The sequence below is a fragment of the Galeopterus variegatus genome, unplaced genomic scaffold (genome assembly GCF_000696425.1).
Source record: "Galeopterus variegatus unplaced genomic scaffold, G_variegatus-3.0.2 Scaffold5672, whole genome shotgun sequence".
Lineage (NCBI taxonomy): Eukaryota > Metazoa > Chordata > Mammalia > Dermoptera > Cynocephalidae > Galeopterus > Galeopterus variegatus.
In genome coordinates this window covers 71,391-79,417 of record NW_007731783.1, presented here as the reverse complement: position 1 = coordinate 79,417, position 8,027 = coordinate 71,391, and the positions used below count along the sequence as shown (strand labels likewise).

At 37.6% G+C, this 8,027-nt stretch overlaps 1 long non-coding RNA gene across 1 annotated transcript in view; it reads right to left on the bottom strand.

Annotated features, from left to right (window-relative positions):
• The window catches only part of LOC103605238, an 8,728-nt gene extending 5,678 nt beyond the window's left edge, over positions 1 to 3,050 (bottom strand). Inside the window, exons 1-2 of the long non-coding RNA XR_551781.1 lie at positions 2,969 to 3,050; positions 1,447 to 1,542 (exon numbers count right to left, since the gene is read on the bottom strand). This is a non-coding gene — a long non-coding RNA (uncharacterized LOC103605238). The remainder of the gene's footprint in view (positions 1 to 1,446; positions 1,543 to 2,968) is intronic.
• Between the last annotated feature and the right edge of the window lie 4,977 nt (positions 3,051 to 8,027).

The following is an 8,027-nucleotide window of genomic DNA, read 5'->3' as shown; positions in this document are numbered from 1 at the left end:
GAAACTCTATACCATTAAATAATTCCCCATTCTCCCCCCTTCCCCCCCCCCCCCCCCCCCAGCAGCCATCAACCTACTTTCTGTCTCTATAACAAATTTGGCTGCTCTAGGTACCTCACATAAGTGAAATCATACAGTATTTGTCTCTTTGTAATTGGCTTATTTCACTTAACATAATGTCCTCAGGGTTCATTTATGTTGTAGCATTGTCAAAATTTGCTTTATTTTTAGGGCTGAATAATACTCCTATTCCATGGTGTATGTATATGCTACATTTTGTTTATTCATTCATCCACAATGAACACTTGCGTAGTTTCTACGTTTTAGTTATTGTCAATACTGCTATGAACATGAGTGTACAAATATCTTTTCAAGACCCTGCTTTAAATTATTTGGGGTATATACCTAAAACTGAAATTGCTAGATAATATGGTAATTCTATTTTTAATTTTCCATAGTATCTGCACCATTTTACATTTCCACCAACTTAATTTTAAAACAACCCTAAAAGTCTGTCATCCCTACATTACAATTGAGAAACTGAGACCCAGAGGAATTACGAAATTTCTTAGCTTCCAAATTTGATAAAAGACAATCCAGGATAGGAAAAGGGCTATTTAAGAAGGAAGACTCTGGAATCCATGGACATCTGCATTCAAATCCCAAGCAGTCTTCTGAGGGCCAAGAGCCCTTGGACGCCTTACGGAGGTTCCTCAAGTCTTTGTCTGCTTACCTACTAATGAGAATGATTACCTTATTCTGGTCCTATTGGGAGTGGATTAAATGAGATTACCCCGAAAGGTATTTATGCTTATCACATAGTAAGTATTCAATAATTAAGTCCTGAGCAGATAAATTAAGCTCCTTGGTTAGTTTAAATAAGTACAAGTGTTTATTCCTATAGATTCTTCATGTAGTTGTCTAATTTAAATTATTTGGTGTTTATTCCAGTTATACTCTCCCAAACTGACATCATTGCCCAGTTGTTCTGTATCCATTGTGGGCTGTTCTAGGCTCTAATTGCTCCATAATAGTGACCAAGAAATTATTCTTTCCTCGGAATGTTAAAAATTGCCTTGCATAAATTGACTATTGGTGGAAGTTATCCCTCGTTGTTGTATGAGTATTCCCAACAACAGCAATTTTATTTCTAAGGTGACAGGTACTATTTCAATAGTTTAAGGTGACAGGTACTATACTATTTCAATAGTCTTTACACAAATAGTCACTGAAGATTCTGTGTTGTACTTTGGACTTTGGAACAGTTCCAATTACCTTGAGGTTCACACTTGAGCTGGTTAAAGCAACGAAGCAGGAGAAACAAATCTTTATCCACCTTCCATCTCATGTGTAACTAAGGTGACAGGTACTATTTCAATAGTCTTTACACAAATAGTCACTGAAGATTCTGTGTTGTACTTTGGACTTTGGAACAGTTCCAATTACCTTGAGGTTCACACTTCAGCTGGTTAAAGCAACGAAGCAGGAGAAACAAATCTTTATCCACCTTCCATCTCATGTGTAATATCTGTCCAGCCCGACCTGAATCAGAAACAGAACTGGAAATTATTGAAGCAGTGTAGAAAAGCATTTGGAAGTTTTGTAATTTTTTCTCCCCCAAGCTAGTAGCCATGTTTAAACAGCATTGCTTATACTTAAAGGGAAGAAAGACAAAGCATACACTCAATTAGAGGTTCTCAACAAAGGAAACCATGTGCTAATTCACAGGCCTTATTTTAATCCATTCACATTTTTTGAGCCTAGTCAATTTTAAAACTTGTCCAGTGATATCAGGCACTTGCTATAAATAAATAAAAATATCACCATACCGATTTTAAACTTTTCTCATAAATGTGTTTAGGGGAATATACATTTATTGCTGTATTTATAGATTATGAGAACAAACTATAAAATATGTGAATAGTAAACTCCCTTCAGAAAAGGCTGCTTGCAAGTGAGATATAGGCAGTTTCATCCAGTCAAATGGCTATTGCTAATATGGGCAAAGCTGCTCAGATCTAATTCAACCAAGAAACTGCTAAACATGAATGAAGCAGGATGAAATGCAACGCTTCTTGTTGTCACTGCTCAGGACAGATCAGAAAAGTGCAAAGATAGGCAGAGAGATGCAACTGATTTTTAGTAGAAGACAGAGGTCCAGCCTGAGAGAAGGCAGGAAACCACTGTGCTGCACAAATAAAAAATTTTAAGTTATTTATTGAGGGAAATGTCTGAACAAGGTAAGCAACTAATTCTTTACAAAATACACCTTAGATATTCTTTCGATTATACACAAATTCAGAACACAATAAACAATAAAAAGACAGATGACTCAATACAAATAAAGAGAGTTAAGCAAATACTTCACAAAGGAAAGTACATAAGTGGCCAATAAAAATATGAAGAAGTTCTCAACAACATTAATCATTAAGGAAATGCAAATCAAAATCACAATGAGATACCTCTATACACACATTAGAATAGGTAAGATTTAAAAAAAAGACTGGTAATGCCAAAATGTTGGTGAGAGGGTGATACAATCAGTACTTTGATAGGTTGCTGCTGGAGATGGAAAATAATACAACCATTGTTTATTTTATATTTTGCATAAAAATGACATGTTTAAAAAGGAAAAACTGAGGGAGAGCAGATATACATAGTGTCTAATATAGGCATGTGTAGAAATAATATAGGTTAGCCTAAAGAAACCTGTAAATAATGTATCATTAATTTTGTCTTAATCTAGTTCAGTGTTGCAGTCTATACTCCTCCTTGAAGTCCAAATTGAGGGATTTTACTCAAAACATATTTAAATGCAACATAAGTCTAACTCCTCTGATGAAGCAAAGTCTATGTCATGAATTATTACTTGACTTCATTTATCTCCCTGGAATCATTCGTACTTTTAAATATTTCCGTTTATTGACCTCAGTAAGGAACAGTTGATTGCTTCTCATTCATTACTCACTTTAGGGAGGGCCTTTTGGGAGCTCTCCTGGGTTGTTAGTCCTGTGAAAGTCTGAGAAAATATAAAAAAGATGTGGTAATATCCATTCCTTCCATAAGCTTATCATCTAGTTGAGGAGGCAATTGCCTGAAATCATCATTATTGCAATAATTTCTTACGACTAAGGTGTTTTCTCCAAGGGAACCTGTTAAAATAAAAATATTTTGAGATGTGGGAAAATATGGAATAATTAAAATGCCTTAAGTGGTGTATTTCACATCAAAAGAGGTTTAGATGTTTTCTATAGGAAAGAATGCACTGGAAAAAAAGTTGAAAAAAAGACTTTATGTTTTCGTCATTGAATGAAAAAGGAACCCATAAGACTAGTGTTTTCATACCCTTAAGAAAAGAGAAAAGAAAACTGGGGCAATAAAATTAGCATGTTTCTATCACCAACTCCAAATAAGGGTCTTTACAAACACAGCCTTATACGGGAAACTTATTACAACCCTTAACATACATAAAAGGAATTTGCTCCTTCCTAAGTTCATTTGGCTACCAAGGCAACAAGCAAGAAGTGGCAGTTATTCCTCATTTCTGTTGTTCCCACTGCATAAGAGGTTTTACCAACATCTATGTCTTCCATCTGTATCCACGAAACTCAAATCTCAGTGTTCGGAACTGGCTAACTGTAGAAAATACTCTTGTGGTTTCTGAAAATGTTGTCAGAGGTAGGGTCCGGGGGTCCTGGTAGTCAGCCTAGATCCACCTTGTCCTCTTACCATGTTCTTGACTCTGCCACAGGAAAGATTCAAAAGCAGAGTCACAGTAGAAAATGAGAACAACATTAATATAATGAGTAAGAATACATGTTTCACAGAGACAGTGTGCCTAGCTCCAGAGACTGAGCAGGACCCACACCAGGTTTAACACAAAAGCAAGAAATGCATACTTTTTAAAAAAGTTCAGTATAGAATGCAGGCTGGCTCAAGAGAGTGACCAACTGCTTGCTGAAAGTAAGTTTGGTACAGAAGGAAAGAGATACACACTCTACAGACGGACTGTGGGCTGGCTCCAGGAGAATGAGCAATAACCCCACATTCTGCTGGGATTCAGCTTTTATAGTTTTGCCATCTATTTAAGGGGGTGGTTCCCGGTCATGTTACATAGTCTTGCACATGCTCAGTTGGTCCCCTTTGGAGCATGTTCTTTGGTCAAATCCTGTCACATGCACCAGGCATGTTCAAGAATATTCTGTGCTCTCTAGCATCTCTAGTGGAAGGTCATTCACCTACCAGGGTTAGATAACCCTTCTCTACTGAGCATGCCCAGCCACTGGATTTGCATAAGCCAGCCCCCTGTGGTCTACCAGGCATGTTCAAGAATATTCTGTGCTCTCTAGCATCTCTAGTGGAAGGTCATTCACCTACCAGGGTTAGATAAACATTCTCTACTGAGCATGCCCAGCCACTGGATTTGCATAAGCCAGCCCCCTGTGGTCTCATTTTCCTCTTGCTGGTGCTGAAAATAAGTCTAACTGGCAATAGTAGCTTTCCTATAGGGGAGGGCTTAGAGAAGAGGCCTGAGACCTTGGGGAGTGGCTTGAAACCCAGAGGCATGTCCTGAAACCCAAGCCCAGGGAAACTCAGCACCTCCTATCTCCAAAAAGACTGCAAATTTTAGCAGAGATATCATGAAAGCATTAAAATGGAAAGCAAATAAAACAAAATGAAACTGTGAAAAGTAGTGGAATAATACACTGTTGGACCCTGTGGGATCAGAAGATTACATTCTACCACATTTTTCCTTTAGTTATAATCTTTATCCCTAGATCAATTAAATATATACATAATACTAAGAGTTACATTTCAGTAGTTTGGAGATAACTTTCTGAAGAATGACAAAATTGTGGTCTATAATATACCGCATTGTAATTAACTGAGCAGAATCCCATACTTTGGTAGGTAAACCTATTTTACCATCTAGTGGTAAAATCTTAAAACGCAGATGCAGACTCCCTGAGTCCTCAGAAGGAGCTAATTCATGAATCCAGAAAATGCAACGAATAGTACACAGTGAGAAATAATGTCACAGGCAGAACAATATCCTTCTTTTAGGAAGGATCCTGTGGACTAAATACATTCAGCCAAGTTCTCAGATGTATGCAGATAAAGCTAGATCATAATAAAGCTTGATAAAAGCATGTTCACGCATTAGATGTTCATGCATGTATACTTCATGAAAGTGTGAGGAATGTTACCTTTGGAGCTGGGTGGGAAATAGTTCACTATTTTTATTCAAATTCATATCAATGGTTTAGAGATATGCTTCCTGAATTAGCACTGGAAAAACATTGATGCCCATAAAATGGTGGGAAGATTAGAATAATGGACTATGACTTAGATACAAGTTCAAGGATGGTTCTCTCCTGAGGTGAGAAAACCACTGAAAACATGGCATGATGGACTCAGCCATTCTTTTCATGTTTCCTATAATTCTGATGCTAACTCATCATTCTAGTAATCCTTTACCATCTTTCCATGGAAAAGAACACTGATAAATTGCAAAAACATCAATAGGTACATAGTGGCATATTAATCTATGAACGTAGATTCTTTTGGGTCAGGAGGGAATATAAATGACTAGGATAGAGAATAAGTACATTATTTATCCATCCTACACACTTTCTCTAAGCACCTGTCATGTGCCAGTCCCTCTTCTAATTGCAAGAGCTAAAGCAAATAAGTAAAGATATAATGGGGAAGAATTGACATATAGTGACAATTCAAAATAAATGATACAACAGAAGCCTGCACAAAGTCTTTGTGAGCAAGGAGTGGAGAATAAATAACTGACAAAATGAACCAAGAGAAGATTCATAGGAGAGGTATCAATTGCACTTGGCATTTAATTATGAGGGGCTTAGCAGATGTTTAAGGAGAGGTTCAGAGGCCTAAAATTGTTTAAAAAACTGTTCTGCTTGAAAAACAGTAAAATGCTTTAGGTCTTCTGAAGAAGGCAAGCTCCTGTGTGATGTTGTCATAGAAGATCCTGGGCATCCAGAGAGTAATAGCTGATGTGCAGTTGGTGGCATCATGAAGATCATTAACAGAGAAGATAATTAGGAAGTAAGAAATCCATTGAAAAAATAAGCTATTGACTTACTAGATGCTCTGTTTCTGTATTTTTGTTATTTTCTTTGGCTTCAAGTTAAAAGAATGAACCACTAGAGGTTAAACTTCACTGGAGCATTCTGTCTACTTTGGTCACTGTCAAATTCCGAAGTGTTTAGAAAAGTACCTGGCACATAGTAGCAACTGAATAAATATGTGAATATTTGCAAATTGAAACTTAACGCTATCCAGTAAACATTTATTGAGCACTTGCTGTATGCTGGCACTGTAATATATGTTAGATATGTTTTCTTTTTGCCGGAGAAGATCAAGTTAAAGACAAGTTATAATTATAACAGGTGACAAACAAGCTTTCTCAAAAGACTGGGAAATCTATTAGAACAGCACTGTTCACTCTGGTAGCCACTAACCACATGTGGCTATTGAGCACTTGAAATATGTCTAGTCTAATTTGAGATGAGACGTAAGTATAAAATATGCAGCAGATTTCAAAGCCTTGGTACGAACAAAAGAAGGTAAAAATATCTCACTGAAAATTTTTGTATTAATTGTATGTTGAAATGGTATTATTTTACATATATTGCCATAAATAAAAACGTCATTAAAACTAATCCCCTTTCTTTTTACAGATTTGTGTTTGCTAAAAAACGTAAAATTAAGTTCAGTACAGAATGCAGGCTGGCTCAAGAGAGTGACCAACTGCTTGCTGAAAGTAAGTTTGGTACAGAAGGAAAGAGATACACACTCTACAGACGGACTGTGGGCTGGCTCCAGGAGAATGAGCAATAACCCCACATTCTGCTGGGATTCAGCTTTTATAGTTTTGCCATCTATTTAAGGGGGTGGTTCCCGGTCATGTTACATAGTCTTGCACATGCTCAGTTGGTCCCCTTTGGAGCATGTTCTTTGGTCAAATCCTGTCACATGTACCAGGCATGTTCAAGAATATTCTGTGCTCTCTAGCATCTCTAGTGGAAGGTCATTCACCTACCAGGGTTAGATAACCCTTCTCTACTGAGCATGCCCAGCCACTGGATTTGCATAAGCCAGCCCCCTGTGGTCTCATTTTCCTCTTGCTGGTGCTGAAAATAAGTCTAACTGGCAATAGTAGCTTTCCTATAGGGGAGGGCTTAGAGAAGAGGCCTGAGACCTTGGGGAGTGGCTTGAAACCCAGAGGCATGTCCTGAAACCCAAGCCCAGGGAAACTCAGCACCTCCTATCTCCAAAAAGACTGCAAATTTTAGCAGAGATATCATGAAAGCATTAAAATGGAAAGCAAATAAAACAAAATGATTTTTATTATCAATTCAAGCCTGTCAATCCTATGTGGAATCTAATATCTACAATACTCTGAGTCACATTGATTACACTGCCTTTGACATAGTAAGTTTAAACTGACCAGAATTAGCCTTTCCAAATAATTTATATATTGTAGGGCTATTTGACATAAAAATCTATTCAGTATAAGGAGCTATTCAATCCACCGAACTAAAATTATTCGGTCTACACGCATGCGTGCACACACACACACACACACACACACACACACACACTCCTTTAGGCTAGAAGTAAAAAGAATACAGTGCCTTAACCTCTAGGCTTTGTTCCCACCTACTCCCAACCAGTGGTACATAGTTTCCTGACAGGTATATATGCTCTCTCTTTCTCTGGCAGCTGCCTACACTTTCACTGTGGACTGAATTCAACATGAGGGCTCTCATCTGAATGATGCCCAGAGTTCCGGGCTGTTTCTAACATTGGGAGAATGGAGAGACAGCATTCAAGTTTGTAGTGAGAGCAAGAGCCATCAAGCAATAAAAAAAGCACAAGGTTTATATACCTGTAATGAGAACTTCTATTTCTGTGATTGGTTCCCCTGGAGTTGGTGTTATTTCCTTGCTACAACTGGCTACATGCAAAATAATTGATGTGATGTGTTGACATGC